Source organism: Pseudochaenichthys georgianus, chromosome 21 (genome assembly GCF_902827115.2).
Source record: "Pseudochaenichthys georgianus chromosome 21, fPseGeo1.2, whole genome shotgun sequence".
In the NCBI taxonomy this organism is placed as follows: Eukaryota; Metazoa; Chordata; class Actinopteri; order Perciformes; family Channichthyidae; genus Pseudochaenichthys; species Pseudochaenichthys georgianus.
Window position 1 is genome coordinate 26,015,851 of NC_047523.1, and position 19,941 is coordinate 26,035,791.

Consider the following 19,941-nt stretch of genomic DNA (forward strand, 5'->3'; position numbering starts at 1 on the left):
GTGTACAATTCTCCGTTATCCAATGGACGCTCGTAATACAATAGAGGGGACATGATCATTATCTTTTAAATAACGTTAACTAAAGGGAACAATCTATTTGACACGGCTGAAACTCTGGCCTTCCTTAAAAACTAACTAATTTAATAAAAATCACAGTTGTATTACACACAATGCAGTTTTTTGAGAACAAAAATTCGTAACTAATGTAATTTTTACATTCTGACGAAAAATAAAAATTATTATGAATACAACTAAGATAAAAGAAGCCTCCCGTGAGTTACTACAAGCTATAAAGTGGATTTAAAAAACGTTTTATAGAATAAAAGCTCACTGCGGGACGTTGTAGAAATGCGTGTGTGCACCACGACAAAGGAGCCTCATTCACTTTACATTGGGGTTGTTTGCATGGTGCCGACACGTAAATGTAACAAAGTTCGTGACTCCACCACGCATTGTGGTGTTAAGGAGTCGTGGTGGAGTCACGCATTCTGGTGAGATCAGGTTGTATTTTTCACATTATCCCGCTTATTACATAGCCACATTCTCAACAAAGTAACGATATGACTCCCAATATTAATTGAAATGCTTTTATAGATTTAGAAAATGTTTTTATTGATTTAAAAAATAGTACGCTATTATTTATTTAAAATGACATGCATCCGTTAAGAGAAATAGTCCGTTGTTACTGTTTGAATGTAGCAACGGCAGGAACTGCTTGACAGCGGTCTGTCTGTTCTGGATTAACAACGTGTCACGTGTTCTGAATAGACCAATCAGAATCGAGTATTAAACACTATCTGACCATGAATTGAGTTTGATCCTAAAATGGCAGGGAAGAAATGCACAGCTAAGCGAAAACATGAAGAGAAACATAGGACGTTTTTAGTAGAGTGGGAGAGTTCATATTTTTTTATCGAACGCAATTGCAAGCCATTTTGCCTTATATGCCAGATAGCATTAACCCATTTCAAGGCTTCAAATCTTCAGCGCCATTTCACCTCACTCCATGCTAACATCGACCATGACTTCCCAAAAGGTACGGAACTTCGCAAGCAGAAGATAAACACCTTGAAAAGTCAGGCAGAAAAGCAGACACAGTTTTTCAAAAAAATAACGAAGCACTCGGAGACCGTAACGCTTGCATCTTATCAAGTTGCTTGGAACATAGCACGAGCTAAAAAGCCGTACAATGAAGGGGAGTTTGTTCAAAAATGCCTCAGTGACGTGGTTGAAATCTTGTCTCTAGAAAACAAAAAACTGAAACAAGCGGTATCAGACATCCAACTGTCTTGCCACACTGTTGAACAAAGAATATCGGACATTAACACTGCCATTGAAGCGCAGTTACACTCTGATCTTCAAACATGTGAGTTTTTCAGTGTGGCATTGGATGAGTCTTGTGACATACATGACAAGCCTCAGTTGGCAATATTTGCACGATCAGTCTCCAAGGATTGTGTTATAAAAGAAGAACTCCTTGATATTGTGCCATTAAAAGACAGAACCCGTGGCATCGATGTAAAAGAAACAATGATAAATGTGTTTGTGAAAGCAAATGTACCCAAGCAGAAACTAACTGCAATAGCCACGGATGGAGCGCCATCAATGGTCGGATCTGTGAACGGGCTTGTGGGGCTGTGCAAAGCTGACAACACATTTCCCGAGTTTTGGAATTTCCACTGCATCATTCACCGGGAGCAACTTGTGTCCAAATCACTGAATTTAGACAACGTCATGAAGCCTGTGATGGAAATCGTAAACTACATCCGCACGCATGCTCTTAACCACAGGCAATTTAAGAATCTCATCGCTGAACTCGACCAAGGGCTTCCAGGAGACCTGCCGCTGCACTGCACTGTGAGGTGGTTTTCTAAAGGCAAAGTGCTGTCTCGCTTCTTTGAGCTGTTGGATGCTGTGAAACTGTTCATGGAACAGAAGGACAAGGATTATCCGGAGCTCTCAGACCCCAAGTGGATTATGGATCTGGCCTTTTTGGATCGACATGCTGTGTCATCTGGACAGACTGAACCTGGATCTGCAGGGAAAGTTAAAAATGCTGCCTGACTTAGTGCAAAGTGTATTTGCGTTTGTTAACAAACTGAAACTGTTTAAGACACATCTTCAAAAGGGAGAATTAGCGAATTAGCAGAAACTACCTTCACCATTACCTTTGCAGTGTTTGCAAGTGGAATAGTGTGGAGCCCTGCTGTGTCTGAAACCCCCCAGGGATAGTGCTCTTGTGCCTGCATGACACTTAATCGGGCAACCCTATTCAATATCTACCATTTTCGTCGAGAGACAGGTTTTGCACTACACCAAACTGCGTATTGATTCAATAAACTGTCTATTGATTCTTAAAGGCTGGGCATGTTCTATATTCATGTGTTTTCCCCATGTATTATCCAGGATCAACTGGTCTCCAGTTTATTTGATGGTGTTGTCATAGATTGAGATATCAGTGGCATAATTTGTAAGATAATATGTCATTTGAAAAAAAACGACTAAAGCCAGAGAATACAAATACAAAGGATACACATTTTAACATTTTGGAATGTGTACATCACTTTATTGGATGGTGCTCACACAATTTTCTTAAAATATCAAAATGAGGATTTATATTGCTGTAGCCCAATTACATGCACACTTGTTCTGTAATGAGCTGCTTTCTCACACAGAGAAAAAAAGAAAAAGCATACTTACATACTCTTACACCTCTCTCACACAGCTCTGTCACCAACCACTCACAAACCCAAACATAATAAATATTGACACATGGTGGACATTTTGCTTCTTTTTCATTCAGATCAGAAATATTTCATATTTTCGACCACAGATGGGATTGTGCACAATTAAACTGGCCATTTTTCCAGATCATATGCTTCATTCTCTGAAGTGTGAATAGGACTCAAAATGGGATGTGTGTATGTATGGATGGAGGATGCATGAAGAAATCAGCAACTGAACACAGGTGCAATCAATAGTACAGAAACTGCACTCCTCTACATGTATGTATTACCAACAGCAACTATTTTTGTTATTTTAAAAATATTAGCAAAGCAGACCTGATTATTTTATGCTACCCTACAAAAGTTTGGATCAAACCAAATCAAGTTTTATTTATATAGCACATTTATAAACGATTTTTGGTCGAGCCAAAGTACTGTACATATAATAAAAATAGCCTACAGTAGAGACACTTTACAGCTAATACAATAGCACAGATTGTTCAGAATATCAGTATAAGAAAAACGACACCCTCTATCCTTAGACCCTCACATCGTACAAGGAAAAACTTCCAGAGAAAACCCACAGTTTAAAGGGAGAAATGGGAGAAACCTCAGGGAGAGCAACAGAGGAGGGATCCCTCTCCCAGGACGGACAGACGTGCAATAGATGCCATGTGTAAATCGAAGAGATAATACATTTTACAGCATAGGTCCAAATGTTAGGAAATGCATGTGTCTGTAATAAGAAGATGAATCTACGAAGATGTCAACTACAATCCTGTGGGAGCCTTCAGGGAGGCAGCATGACGAGACCCAGGCTCGCTGTTGCGAATGCTCGGTACCCTCGGGTTTTGAGCCTGGTCTTAGGCACTATCAGCAGCAGCTGATCAGCCGACCTTAAGGCTCTGCCTTGGGTGTAGCGATGGAGGAGTTCGGCTAGGCAGGAGCCAGCCCATTTAGGCCTTTAAAAACAAATAAAAGGATTTTAAAATCTATTCTGAACCGAACTGGAAGCCAGTGCAATGAGGCCAGAATTGGGGTGATGTGGTCACGCTTTGTATGGCCAGTTAGAAGACGTGCAGCTGCTTTCTGCACTAGCTGCAGGCGTCTCATTGAGGCCTGGTCCATACCCACATACAGAGCATTGCAGTAATCCAGTCTCGAGGTAACAAAGGCGTTAATAACCCTTTCTAGGTCTTTAAAAGATAAAAACGACTTCGTCTTAGCCAATAGTCATATTTTAAAAAAGCAGGTCTTGACTACGGTGCTGACCTGCTTATCAAATTTAAAAGCGATATTGAAGGTCACTCCAAGGTTCATGACAGAGGGGAGGATGTTTTTATTGAGGGAGCCCAGAATATTAACCGGAGAGGTTGGAGGTCGGGGTCCAAAAAAGATGACCTTGGTCTTGCTCTCGTTGAGGGTGAGGACATTTTGGCTCAGCCAGGATTTAATCTCTGTTAAGCAGTCCATCAACTGCTGTAGTGAGTTGGCATTTTGATTGAGAGGCAGATAGATCTGTACATCGTCAGAGTAACAATGGAAGGGGATGTTGTGTTTTGTGAGAATTGAGCCTAGGGGCAGTATGTACAGTAGAAAAAGGATGGGGCCCAGAATCGAGCCTTGGGGAACCCCACAGGTAAGAGGGGCTTTGGCAGAGGAGAAGGCACCCAACTGCACTGAGAGGCTACGGTCTGTCAGGTAGGACCTGAACCATGCAAGGGCAGAGCCTGTGATGCCTGCGGACTGTTTAAGCCGTGACAACAGGATGCTATGGTCCACAGTGTCAAAGGCAGCTGTCAGGTCCAACAGCAACACACTCTCACTCCCTAAGCGTCCAATAGCGACGTTTGGTCAGTGTCCGTGGCGTCCAATTGTGACGCCTTCAGCGTCATAAAGGGACGCAAATAGCTTTCAACTGATTGCAATGTATTCCCATCTGCGTCGGGATTTGACGCTCATGGAAGCACGGCATTCGTTTATGCCGGCTGCCCTTAAAGGCAATGTGAGCATCCATTCCCATTGGATAACGGAGAATTTTACACCCGGAAGTAAGTACTCCTCTTACTGTCGATTGATTTTACAGTGATATCTGCACTACTCATCGACTAAAAAACACCAGATTATCCTTGTTAATTACACAACATTGATTGGTTTAAATTGTGTGCAATGCTTTTGTATTTTCCCCCTTCGATTCGGAGAAACAAATATGTTTTCTGAGTAAAGGATGGCAGAAGACACTACACTACCCAGAAGCTATTGTTTGGCCTACACCATGATGTGCTCTGTTTGACAAACCCCGTTTTTTTCACCATTCATTCCGATGGCTGGCGTCTATGTCACGTGATCTTCAAATTTCTCCCTGCAGAAAAAGAAAACATGGCCGAAATTCGTTTTATTCTCGGTAGAAAATGCCTATTTTAAAGTTAGTTTGGCCATTAAAATGCGTTTTGATGTCATTTGAGTTGTTATTTCAGATTATGTGTGCAGTGGATGTACATGATCTTTAGTTTGCTAGTTATTACGAAGATTACTTCAGGAAATCGCAACGTTTTCATTGTTACCAAGGTGGTTGCTAGGGACGCTGCTATCGATATTATTTCTGTTATGTTGTGTAACTGTTTAATGGTGTTATCTTTATTGCTACCCCCTTCGCCGTCAATGTATAGTGTTGGTCCACAGCCTAAACATATTAGTTTAACAAAATCCGCATCTAAAGATAGCCTACGTTATTTCCCCCCTGTGCAATTCCAGTCTCACATCTCAGAGCACATCGTCATTAACAAATACCGGAAACAGACCAAAATAATAATAATACCTTATTCCGAGTGTGCTTGCTTTTCTCTTTGAAAGTCATCACATAACGGCATTGTAATACACGGTTCGGCTGCATTACATATTACATATCTGCCGTAGTTCTGTATTTATAGAGCCCTGATGAGAAGACAAACATGAGGAACTGAAAACGTGACGTGGATCATAAATATATCAGCCATTAAACAACATCTTACATTTCTTTTCACACAATACGTCTCCTTGCAGTATCAACACTAATTCGGCTCACTTTTATATTTGATCCAATTGGTAGATAGGCTGTATTTACACCATAAAGGTGCACAGTTTATATAAAAGGGACACCTGGTGGTTAAAGCATGTTATTGAATTTAATTATTTTTATTATTAGATATTAATAGGATCCCTATAAAGTATATTCATTACTCGTTATTCTCTACTAATTGTTAATTAAAGACTGTATGTAATGACTATTTTGCACATCCCTTTCAAGATTTCAAGATTTTCTAAGGTTTATTGACATATCATATAGGCCTACACAACTGTGGTGTAGTTCTGCACTGAATGAAAAACTTGGGTCGCAGGTTCCTCAACAGTGCATTACAAGACATCTATCAATATTTGTGCATACCTCCAGCAATGTTAACTATGTTGAAGCACTTGATATTATACATAATGTATTATACTCTTATAAGATGTATGTAGATATTTCATCTCCGGCCTTGTCAGGTATTGAACAATCAATAAATAAAGAACACAGAATTGTTGAATATAAAACACAGAATTTATGTGATTATACTAAATGATTTTCGAATAAACACAACTGCATATTTAACTGTTACACATGCTGATGTAACGCAAATGTTCCAACTTGGGATCAATAAAGTATATCTTATCTTAAGCTGATCGATGGCTACTGCCATATTTGCAAAATGTGCCTCTGAACCTTGACAAGTGCATGTTTCAGGCTTATCAAATAATGTAATGTAATGTTATCACAGGGGTCACACACATAAGACCAGCTGTTAAATAAAGCTCTTCTGACCTTAGCTGGCGTGTGGGTATATATAGTAATACTGCCCATAATGGGCACAAGCAATTTTCACCCATTTATTAATTATATGTTTTAAATGTGAGTGTTTCCTGTCCCCTAAACCTCCAGGGATGTACACAGTTTAATACTGGCAACTTCTTATTATGGGAAATACGAAAACGTCTTTTAAAACTACAACTCCCAGTAGAGACGTGCCATAGAGAACATGTTGCGAAACAGAATAGCCAGCATGTGTAGTTCTGGGGACGGGGTGGGGGAGGGAGGACGCGGTGGACCCGTTCAAATCCAGTTTTGGACAGTCTGCCGTGGTTCCATCCCATTTCAAGTGCTGTTCGAGAATCGGCTTAACCCTTGGAGCACACTCTCCAATCACAGAGCTTGAGGACTATCACGGGGTTTGTCAAGAGCACATGGTGTAGTCCAAACGATAGCTGGGGATTCTGGGTAGTGTAGTGTCTTCTGCCATCCTTTACTACTGGGAATGGACGCTCACATTACCTTTAAGGGCAGCCGACATAAACGAATGCCGTGCTTCCATGAGCGTCAAATCCCGACGCAGATGGGAATACATTGCAATCAGTTGAAAGCTATTTGCGTCCCTTTATGACGCTGAAGGAGCCTAGGAGTGTCACAATTGGACGCCACGGACACTGACCAAACATCGCTATTGGACGCTTAGGGAGTGAGAGTGTGTTGCCAACAGCACCAAGACAGCTGAGCTACCTGAGTCGGCGGCTAGGAGCAGATCATTAACAACTCTTAAAAAGGGCTGTTTCAGTACTGTGCATGGGTTTGAAGCCAGACTGAAACTTTTCGTGGATGCCATGTGTGGTTAAAAACGACTGCAGCTGGACGTAGACTACTCGCTCCAGGGCTTTAGATAAAAAAGGTAGCTGGGAGATGGGCCTGAAATTTGCAAGAATGGAAGGGTCGAGATTTTTCTTTTTAAGTAGTGGCTTGACCACGGCATGTTTGAAGGCAGCTGGGACACATCCTGAGCTAAGAGAGGTGTTTACAAGCAATAAAACACTTGCTCCAACTGATTCAAAAACATCTCTAAGGAAGCGAGAGGGAATGCTGTCTGAGGTGCAGTTTGTCGGCCGCAGGTGCTTGACTACATCCGAGAGAGAAGAGAGGGATACAGGCTCAAAGTGGTCGAGGACAGCAGGGCACAGAAAAGGAGCAGAATCTGGGTTAGCACTAGTGTGGGCTAGCCTAAGCGCAGATACTTTTTCGATAAAAAATGTAGGAAATGTATCGCAGAGGGTAGTTGATGGCACAATTGGAGAAGTATCACAAGGATTAATGATCGAGTTGAGGACATTAAAAAGAACCTGAGGTTTGTCGCTGTTTTTAGAGATTAACAGATAAATGTGCTCTGTTTTGGCTGCCGTCTGGTAGTCGGAAAGGCAAGCACGAAGGATTTCTAAGGAGACATGAAGTTTATCGTTTTTCCCTTTTCTCTTTGCACGCCTGCAAGCGCGTCTAAGAGCGCGAGTACAGTCATTAAGCCACGGCTCTAAGAGAACTTTGGTGCGTTTAAGCGTAAAAGGAGCAACGGAATCCAGTATTAGTGTGCATGTCGAGTCAAACATGGAGATAAGCTCATCAGCACTAAGAGCACAGTTCACCTCTAATTTACAGATCGGAGAAGCATTAAAAGCATCTGAAAACTGTGAGGCAGTCAAGGGGTTAATTGAACGCAGACAACGCACAGGGGCACGTGATTCGACTCCCGCAGAAGGGATCGAGGTTGTAAACAGAACCGGTAAATGGTCTGAGATACGCGTTGCTGCACAGATTTCATCCACAGAGATAGACAGTCCAAACGATAATACTAAATCTAAGGTGTGTCCTTTATCGCGTGTTGGGCCAGCCACGGACTGAATGAGACCGAAAGAGTCGAGGAGATTGAAAAAGTCCGTAACCAGAGGTTTGGACTCGCAGCACACATGGACATTAAAGTCTCCGCAGATCAAAACACGATCATATTTCACCATGATCCCGGACAGAAAGTCAGAAAAGTCAGTTATGAAATCCTTATTGGACTTTGGTGGACGATACACGACTGCGCAGAGTATAGGCGAGGCCGGGTTCAGTTCAAACAGCTGCAACTCGAAGCTAGCATAGCTAGTTACAGGGTGAAGCAATCGGCATTGGATATTAGCTCTAAACACTGATGCTATGCCCCCACCACGGCCGGTGGAACGTGGGGAGCTGAAGAAAGTACAGTCGAGAGGAAGAAGTTCAGAAAACGGTACATACTCGCCGGTGTGGACCCACGTCTCCATCAGGAACATCAAATCCAGATCACGAGAGGTGAGGAAGTCGTTTAACAGGAACGTCTTGTTTGCTATTGACCTAGCGTTTAGCAAAGCCATGCAGAGTTTTCTCTCCGGAGGTGCCGAAGGTGTAGTGCGTCTTAGCGGATGAAGATGTGCGTGTTGAACGCCGTGCGGACTGGGAGCAGTCAGTCGGGCAGGAGGAGCTGCCAGCTGGCCCAGCAGAGGCCGCAGCTCCGGAAAGACAGGGCAAATCCACCGAACCCTGGGATGGCGTGCAGCGGGAGGGCCATGACATCTGATGCGTGGATAAGTCCCAGAAGAAGCCGTCAGGTGTGCTTTTTGATGGAAAAGCACGCCACCACGCTTTCCCCGTCGTCTAAAGCGCTTTCGGTGAGGCAGGATGCAGGGCAACCGGCGCAGGTAGGTGGGAATATCTGACAGTAGAGGGGGGGAGTCGATTTACGGTTGTCAGATGTAGGTTTGGGCAGCAGTATAAACTCTAGTGAGGGTCTTAGGTGGAGGAGAGCTTGGCGATCATAGACGAGCAAAGCAGAGACATTCTGACAAACATAAAACAAAAGCAGGATAGCTAAAGGCAGATAGCTGAGGGAGCGGCATGCAGACACATCTTGGATGTCATTGGGGTAAAATAGAAGCATATACAACATTACATTTGTTCCCAATAAGACTGTGTGGCTCCTGGGATTTCAAATCGTCAAAGCTTGGGGAAAACGTCCAGTCCAATTATCTGCTGATCTCCTTGTTTCAATCCCTCATTTTCAGAATTTCCATGGGTCACAAATGAAAAAATAATCAGAGCAAGACCACTGAATAAAATTGTGTTCTTTGAAGCGTCTCTTTACTTCTCCTTACTACAGTGCTCATCAATGAACACGATTTTTAACATCGATATCTAGCTGCAGTTCATTTTATGAAAGCTGCTACAGTGTGCAAGCTGAAGAGCTCAAAGGCCAAACAGATGGGATGAACAGTGGATTTAAAAGTTAGTGGGTAATGCATGTTTATAAGCAGAACAACAGACAAACATTGTTATGCCAATGTTATAAGCAGTTTGTTGTGGTCTTATCAGGAGTAGAGGGATTCATTTCACTGACACACGTACGTAAATCTCTCTACCCCTCTCTTCTCTATCATACACAGGTCACAAAGAGCATCAGTTATTAAACCCAAATGGAGCTAAACCCTGACCGATAGCATCTGTTTCTAAGAGCATCTGCCGCAGACATCAGCTGACTGGCTGATGGTGGGCTGTCTGTCTACAATAAATAGACCGGGAGCATTCACTCTGAGAGGGCACAATCTTGTTTCCGCAGTGAAAAAGTAAACAAGAAGCGCCAGCCACAGGGGGACTCCTCAAAAAATGGCCTCTTCGCGAGATTGAGAGTAAGAATGAAAATATGAATGCATTCGATCTCAATCAGCTTTCACTCAATTTAAGAAAACTTACAGAAAACAAGCAAAAACTACAACAACAACAACAACAACAACAACAACAACTGTAAGAACACTTTTAGGCACTCCCTTGAGTATTTGTTTTTTTATGCAGTGCTATTCATGGTTTTAAAAAAAACCTTGACCATTTCCTTATCTGACTGTCACTGGGCTTGTTGGTCTAGTTGACTTCAGTCTTGATATAAATAAACTTGCCTTGCCTTGATATGGACATATTGGTAGTTTATTCTTTTAACAAATTGCTCAGTAAATGTGCTCCAACACCACAGAGTTTGTTCATATGACTGTTGTTTATTAGACGAGTGCCTGTTCTCCACTGCCCAGAAACACCTCTTAGGGGCGTCGGCCTCAGAAGTAATCACCCACTGTAGCCTCACGGGAACTGGTTATAACAATAAATCACATACTGTAAATAACGTGCCAAGAGAATAGTGAAAAGTAACCATTGTACCTGGTAAAGTAACAATCAATCATAAATCTGTTGGTTGCTCTGTCACGAGCATTTATAATGAATAAGGTCATCTTTGAAATAACTTCCTTTCAGCAGAACCATCACACACACGCACAGTTTATAACAGGATATAAACGTAATCATAGTGGTGGCACGACAAATACTGATTAGCTCATTACCAAAGGTTGAACCTTCCCCCTTAAATATGCAGGAAATAGGGTGCGTGACATAGAATAAACCACATTGTGTAGAACAAAGCAGAAATTATTTCTTTACATCTCATTATGTCTTTAGTGTGTTATCCATAAAGACAAAGCATATCGGAGATTGGAATATATTGCATATGTTAAATATGATAACTAAGTACAGTTCAAGAGAGCATAGAGCTGTGCTGCATTTTAATAATGTCTACATTAACTAGCTTGTATTAGCTCATTACCACGCTAAAGAAGACAAAGCTAAAGCTAGGAAAGGAAGCCCATGCAGTCATCATTGTATTGAGCATGGCACAACTTATATTGTTGAACCGTATCTTCAAAAACAGATTAAAGAAATTAAAACATGTACATGACCCTGCTTGGTTTAATTTTAAGCAACACAAACATACCTTAAAGATGGTCACACTTTATTTAAATATATATTTAAAGTTGACCTGACTTTTTTGAGGATTGAGGCGTGCCTCATTATGTCAGCGGTTGCCATTATAAGAAGAATTATACCTGACAAGTGTTATTTTGACCCTTCTATTACCCATTTGTTTTTCCATTTACCCACAGCAGTCGATCAATAGGACAAGGCCTCATTGGACATTCGGCAGCATAATTTGTGATGCATCTCTACAATCTTTCCTGCTTGCAAGTGGAGTTAAGACGGAGAGTGAAGGATTTCTGATATTATTCTTGTCAACCACTATTGTATATCACCATTGTTTCTGTGCTAGATATATTATTAAACATTTATTTCCAGTATGATTCATTACAGCATTGTTACAACATTACACATTTGGATTTCTTTTACCTTTTCTCGGCAGTCCCACTAAGTGCATTTTTGCCCCTGCAGTTAGATTTTTTTTATCCATTTAGTCTTAGAAAATGGAAATGTTGTATGTGCTTATTTTCCAACAGTGCTTGTTAGTGTGCTTCTATCACAATCAGTCGATCGAGATAATAATAATAAAGCCAGTTGTTAACTGACGTACTTCGAGCTGACTCCTCATTATGTGATCCCTCGAGACATATCTTAATTCAGGGTATAAACAGGGTGAAAAACTACTTATCTCAACAAATCAGACTTTTTGATGCTCACAAATGTACATTGTTCCACCAGTTTTATCACATGAAAAACTAACTTTGTAAACTTTGACAAGATAACGCCAAAATAAATAATTTGCACAGAAAGGCCTTTATTTGCTTAATATTTAAAAGCTTATAAAAGTTACAGAATATCTACAATATTTTAGGTACCTACAGATGAAAGTCAAACAAGGATTTTAAATAATACAATACAATAAGGTTCCTAATATTTGACAGATTTGACAAATGGAGGATGAAACAATGACTCTTCAAGTGCTATGGCATGGGCAACAGTCGTGCCAGTATTGCTATGGCAACAGAATGTTTTAACTGAAACTAACTGCTGCTGGCATAATAATACAAACACAAACAATTACATTACACCGAGAGATGGATACTGAAAACAAAGTTATTCGGATGAACTTTTTTCTCTGGAGTCAAGAGGAATGCTAGTGAAGCATTAGTGTTTCCTAATTCAAAGAAAATCTAATACAGAGAAAGCAGAGAATGCCCTGAATTAAGAAGCCAAAACAAAGCTCTTACTGCTTTAATCAGCTTGATAGGGTTTTCTGTTTGTCCTTCTATACATCACTTTGGCAAGCAGCGATGGCAAGTCTTTTTTTCCCCGTTATGTTGGCAATACCATATTACTGAATGCATTCAGAATCAGATATTATCAGATGTTGTTTTTAAGGTTAGTCTGCCAACAGCCTATAGTTAATCATTTCTATCAGAGTCCACATTCAGGCTCTTTTTTACGGTGGCCCTGAAGTGCAAGACACCACAGCATTTCACAAAACACCACAGCATTTCACAAAACGCTACAGCATTTCAGAAAACGCCACAGCATTTCACAAAACGCCACAGCATTTCACAAAACGCCACAGCATTTCACAAAACGCCACAGCATCTCACAAAACGCCACAGCATTTCAGAAAACACCACAGCATTTCACAAAACACTACAGCATTTCACAAAACACCACAGCATTTCACATTGGACGGAAAGGGTATTCCTTTAGGGAGAACACTTCTTGTTTGTGATTGGACAGAGCCAGCCAGAGAAGCACTGCTGTGATTGGTTGTTTTTGCTGCCAGTCAAGAAATGACGCTTCGTGATTGGTCAACACCCGACAGCGAAATATGTCCCAACACATCAGCCGTTAGTACACACTCAGAGCTCACAGCTCCTCATATCTGTTCAGAAACTGGACACAAGTTAAACATGTACAAACCGCAGACTGTCTATGTCATGGTGAATACAGTCGCTGCTTTATTTATGTCTTTATGACGTTGTTGTGAGTGTGGACGGAGCAGCAACAGGTTAGTTTAGCCTGATGGATCCGATTCCATTCAGAAAACACACATTTTAAAAGCTTTTCGCCTGCCGTCTTATCTGCAGACTTGTCAAAGCGTTAATTCATATTTTTTACTAACCGTTATCAGTATGTAGTTACTTCGGCATCACTTTGAAACGTGTATTACAATTTAATTACGGTAAAATATGTTCATTTTGTTGTAGTTGGTATCTCCCATAGGATTTACATGGAGATACGCCCCGCCCCCTCTCCAGCACCTCTTGTTTGATTGACAGGAGCAAACAGAGCAAACACAGCTGACAGCCGCGGTGAAACTCGAGCGATTAGAGCGATGTGAATATTGGGTAGTCTACCATAGTATTTACATGGAGATAAGCCGCTTAAAAACCATGAATGAATAAAGCATTAATTCTGTGTTTACTCCTGTCATTCAAACAAGACGCTGGAGAGGGGGCGGGCCGTATCTCCATGTAAATCCGGAATCGGATCGATCAGGCTAAACTAACCTGTACAGTAGCTACTCCGTCCACACTCACAACAACGTTATACAGACATAAATAAAGCAGTGACTGTATTCGCCATGACATAGACAGTCTGTGTTTTGTATATATTTAACTTTTGTCCAGTTTCTGAACAGATACAGATGTAGCGCTTCGTTTCAGACGCCTACCCGTGCGGGTCCGTGATCGGCACAGGGTGGGCCCCTGCTGATAAGGAAAACCCCCCCGCAGGACTTGAAACGCCCCCTTGATAAATACATTTAATTATAATGAAACCAGCTGCAATGGATCATGGATCCACCAGGGGGAGCCGTGAAAAGCTGCCACACTGGAACTCATGTGAAATAAACAGCTGATCTTCAGGTATCTGATATAGCGGATATTTGTTAAGATCCATATGTCACGGATAGGATCACATTCTGTGCTAAATAAGAGACATGTAATCATTTACTAAACATCACCATGTTTTTATTTAACAAAATAATGTTTAATTCACGTTGGCGTAAGTACAAAACCATCGCTATGTTTTTAGATCAGGAAATGCATCCAGGGTCAAACAAACGATGTTCGATCGTCATCCTCGCATTCATTTAATGTATCATATGTTCGCGAGTTGAAATGAATGCACTACATTTAATCCACGTGAGTTTACAACAACAACAATAATCGCTTTGTTTTTATATCACATCCGACCGGAGGAAAATGCAGCGGCTCTCACTACCGATCACCCTAATCCCACGGGCAAACAATAATATGTACAGTGTTAATAGTTTACTACTGTATTATTAGTGTCTAATATTACTGCTATAATAATCACACATTGAGTTGTTGAAATAAGACCGTCGTTTTTTTTAAACGCTCTGAATGAAACGGCAGCTCTCAGGTGATCAGCTGTGTGTTTACACAATAAAATATGCATAGTAATTTAATACCTTCCAACACACATTGTAAGAACAGTTCTGTTTCATATCAGTGTTGAGAGCTGTATCCACAAATCTACTAATTTTGCCCTCAGTGCACCAGATTGATGCATTTAACTTCAATTTAAATAAAAACATCTTCTGTTATAACAACAATAACATTATAAATAGTAACATAGCATGGTATTGCACATTTACTGTAGCTTTGAGTGTTACTGGCCTGAGATTTTTTTATTACATGAATGAAGGTGACTGAGGCTTTTTAATATAGACTTTTCAGTGTCCCACATTTTGCACAGAACTGTCCCACATTAGGAAAACAGATTGTCTGAGACAACTTGGCACTAAGAGTACTAATATGTCTACCATTTCTTTTATTAGTTTAATATCTGCATGTTCTCTTTTGGTTTGAGTAGGACACATCCTGGGGATTTCAGAATGTTACTGGATTTTGATTTATTGAATCGGCTTCTTGTCGCAATATATTCCCGAAGTCTGAAATGCAAAAATGTTCCACATTAGGGCAATTCACCCTACATTTAATCATTTTGTTTATTTTTAACGAAATAAATGTGGTTTAATCCATCATGAAATTAATGTAGGCTATTTACTTAGTACATATCTGACATTAACGATTAACACACTGTTCATACTGCTCACAGGCTGATATCTAGTGTATTCATACCCCTCACTATTTATTCATCATTCAATTCATTATATATTTTATTCTGTAGATTGTGAACATTACTTTTCACTTTACTGCTTGTTGCACCTGGTTGCAACCCCCCATGTTTCCTATACTGTATGTTCGGGACCCTTTGTTTAAAACTAATTGGCCATCGGAATGTGTGGAGTCACATTCCACAGCTCTCCCACCCCCCCCTCCTGTGATCCCCCGCACACAGAGAGACACAGGGAGATCGCTCTTCCTCTGTAAGAGTGAAAATGTATGTCTAAAATGAGAATATATGTGTGTAAGAGTGAAAATATGCTGCAGTTTGAATGTCCGATAGTCCACCATTTCCACCGGAAATATCAAACATTTAATAAAAGTGAAAAACAATGAACAAGACTTAACGTATTCATCATAATTAATTATATTTATTTCGATTGGATGTAGGATTTTTGACTTTGTTTAGAGCAGTGATCGTCTACTATATGAACATGTTGGACCCAAAATCACTAAAAAAACGTAAAAACAGATTTTGAAAATGATTTTATTTTTCACAACACAAACATACACAACGAAACCATTTAAAAGCTGGAAATATATACATGGGATGTCACTATGATAATGTGAAAGTTTGATTGAGGTAGCATGGGATTTCATTCTGATAAGGCAAAAGTGTTATTATAAATATAATAAAAATATATATATACACACATTATGTACAAAAATCAGTTTTTTCTGTCTTTATCTGTGCCACGCTTCAAAGCGGTTTCTGTCAACGACACAGAGGGCAACATCACAGATTCCTCCTCCTCCATGTCAAAAAACAAGCTTAAAGCTTGACTCACATTCAGAGTTCTCTTCATCATAGTTGAGTCTTCAAAACTAAATCTATCTAACTATATCTAAATTCTCAATGTTTGTCTGTCACTTTACTTCAATCGCAGTCTCCCGCAGCCTCTCTTCGTCTCCCGCCGCCTGTCTTCGTATATCTTCGTCTCTCTCCATTTCCCGCCGTCTCTCTTCGGTTCCCGCCGTCCCTCTTCGTCTCTTTTCGTCTCACTCCGTTTAACTGATTACCTCACCCCCTCCATGGTAAATACACCCTGTTGAGCAGAATCTACAGTTTCCAGTATTTTCCGTTTCGTAAAATGATAAAATACGGCGAAGATATTAAAATATGTGCTTCCATTATTCATACTTCTGAAATATATCTGTATTAACTTTATATCATCGTATGTCCGTGTTTATTGGGTATTTTTGCATGAAACAAAGACTGGCATATAGTTTCAAGCCAGTACTTTCGACAGAAATACACATATACATCCTGTTGAGCAGGATCTACAGTTTCCAGTATTTTCCGTTTCGTAAAATGATAAAATTCGGCGAAGATATTAAAATATGTGCTTCCATATTTCATACTTCTGAAATATATCTGTATTAACTTTATATCATCGTATGTCCGTGTTTATTGGGTATTTTTGCATGAAACAAAGACTGGCATATAGTTTCAAGCCAGTACTTTCGACAGAAATACACATATACATCCTGTTGAGCAGGATCTACAGTTTCCAGTATTTTCCGTTTCGTAAAATGATAAAATACAGCGAAGATATTAAAATATGTGCTTCCATTATTCATACTTCTGAAATATATCTGTATTAACTTTATATCATCGTATGTCCGTGTTTACTGGGTCTTTTTGCATGAAACAAAGACTGGGATATAGTTTCAAGCCAGTACTTTCGACAGAAACACACGGCAATGTTGTCCGGACTGTTTTTATGCGGCACCAGCTTGAACAGGTCATGTGATCTGATCACACCGGCGTGACGGTCGACTCCAAAGGGTTAATATTAAATACATATAAGTATTTTTACAACTTGTATTTAGAAATACTCTGTTGTAATTATTGATGCATACATGTGTTCATCCATTCAATGTGGCATCTGCTATAATGGGGTTAATGTATGATATTACTTAATAATACAATACATTATAATATATGATATGATAATTACATTTTAGTTTTATTCATTTCTTATTTCATAGTTTCTCATTATTATTATTATTTTTATCGCTCATCTTATTTTTGATTTTATTAATCTGTGTGAATCTGTGCTGTCCTGTTTTTCACTCTCACCCTGTTGCTGTTTGAACTACTGAATTTCCCCACGGGATTAATAAAGGTCCATCTTATCTTATCTTAATGTATAAATTGATTTACTTCAATCTACTGTACAATATTACAAGAAATATACTGCATAAAGCAAACTATATACTTTATTTGATCTAAAATATTGATGTTTCTCCAACACCCATTGTGTATTTTGTGAATGAAGCGCCATCTCATGGTTAAGTCCTGTAATTGAACAAATGGGGAAATTGGGCAACGCCCTCTAGCAATTTAGCAACACCCCCAGCCACTGGCATCCGCTGGGCTTTTGACTGGGACACACCCATTTGAGTCTGATCTGGAGTGCTCCATCTGTATGAGGAGCTGTGAGATCTGAGTGTGTGCTAACAGCTAACGGCTGATGTGTTGGGCCAATCACAAAGCGTAATTTCTTGACTGGCAGCAAAAACAACCAATCACAGCAGTGCTTCTATGGCTGGCTCTGTCCAATCACAAACAAGAAGTGTTCTCCCTAAAGGAATACCCTTTCCGTCCAATGTGAAATGCTGTGGTGTTTTCTGAAATGCTGTGGCGTTTTCTGAAATGCTGTGGAGTTTTGTGAAATGCTGTGGCGTTTTGTGAAATGCTGTGGCGTTTTGTGAAATGCTGTTGTGTTTTCTGAAATGCTATTGTGTTTTCTGAAATGCTGTTGTGTTTTCTGAAATGCTGTGGCGTTTTGTGAAATGCTGTTGTGTTTTCTGAAATGCTGTGGCGTTTTGTGAAATGCTGTTGTGTTTTCTGAAATGCTGTGGCGTTTTGTGAAATGCTGTTGTGTTTTCTGAAATGCTGTTGTGTTTTGTGAAATGCTGTGGTGTATTGCACATCAGGGCCACCGTACTTTTTGAATGTGCTCAGGATAAGAGGTTTTAAATTATGTTTCACTTTGAGTCCATATCTATGACAAACAAGATACTTTTTCTTATCAATTACACGTTAGCTACACTAGCTAACAGCAGATCTGCAATGGTATTGGAAGGAAATATGCAATCACATTGTTAAGCCCATACAAATGAATTGTATGTTTTCAGTGACAGTAGTCAAACTTTATAACCCCCGAAAGTCGAAAATAACTCTGATCTCAGCTTTCATTTCAGACAGAGGGTGTAAATAGGCAACCCAGTCTCACGGCATTTCGTGTTCACCAACACGACTTTTAATCTATTGATTCGTGTTCACCAACACGATTTGCCCCTTTTTTTCATGTTGCACAGCACGATTTTAAAAGCAATGTATTTCTCCTGCCTGCAGCACGTCTTTTTCTCCGGTCGGGTCGTGGGAGACCGGAAGCTGTGTGGTTCATAAAAACATGTTCTTACTCAATATCAAGCCACAATTATTGCTTTTATTTTAAATCGTATAATTTCGGACTTTTGTTGCCGTCTGTGAGGAAAATAAATGGGGGTCAGAGCCTCAGGATACTGAAATCTATATTTTTAAATATTTTTTCCTTCTAATTTGTTATTCTTTTCAAAATAACACACTGTTATTTACTCACCAATAACACACAATTATCTTTGCTTTTATTTATTGGTTTAATTCCATAATCTCGGGCTTTTTTTGGTGTCCGTCAGGAACTGAATTTCAAAATAAAAATAACCGGAAACAGACATAGGCCTATAAGGGACATTTCGAGCATCATTGCGATTGTCAACATTTCTGAGTTTAGGATGGCACTACACTACCCATAATCCCCAGCTATCGTTTAGGACTACAGTCCCCGTAAGGTTACGCAGAGCGTCAAACAGCTGTGTGAAATGGAACGAAACCACGCCAGACTATCCAAAACTGGAATCGAACGCCCCCCCAGAACTACACATGCTGGCTATTGTGTTTCACAAAATGTTCTATGGGACGTCTCTACTGAACGTTTTCGTTTTTCCCACAATTAGAAGTTGCCAGTATTAAACACATTGGTGTTATCAAATGTAAAACATATAATTAATAAATGGGTGAAAATCGCTTGTGTCCATAATGCGCAGCATTAATATATAGCATTAATATATACCCACATGACAGCTCATTGCTACTTTGTAATTCTACTCCACTACAATACAGAGGTTAACCTGGTATTTTTACTCCACTGCATTTATTTGAGTTACTGTATAAGACTGTATATTATGGCTATTTTGCACATCCCTTTCAAGATTTTCAAAGGTTAATCCGTTTTTCTGTTGTGCACCTCCTCCTATTAATATCTTTGTACATCCTGCACTAAACTGTTTTATTGTAGAGATCACTTATAGTATCTTCTTGATTTTTTTATATTCTATATTTCTATATTTA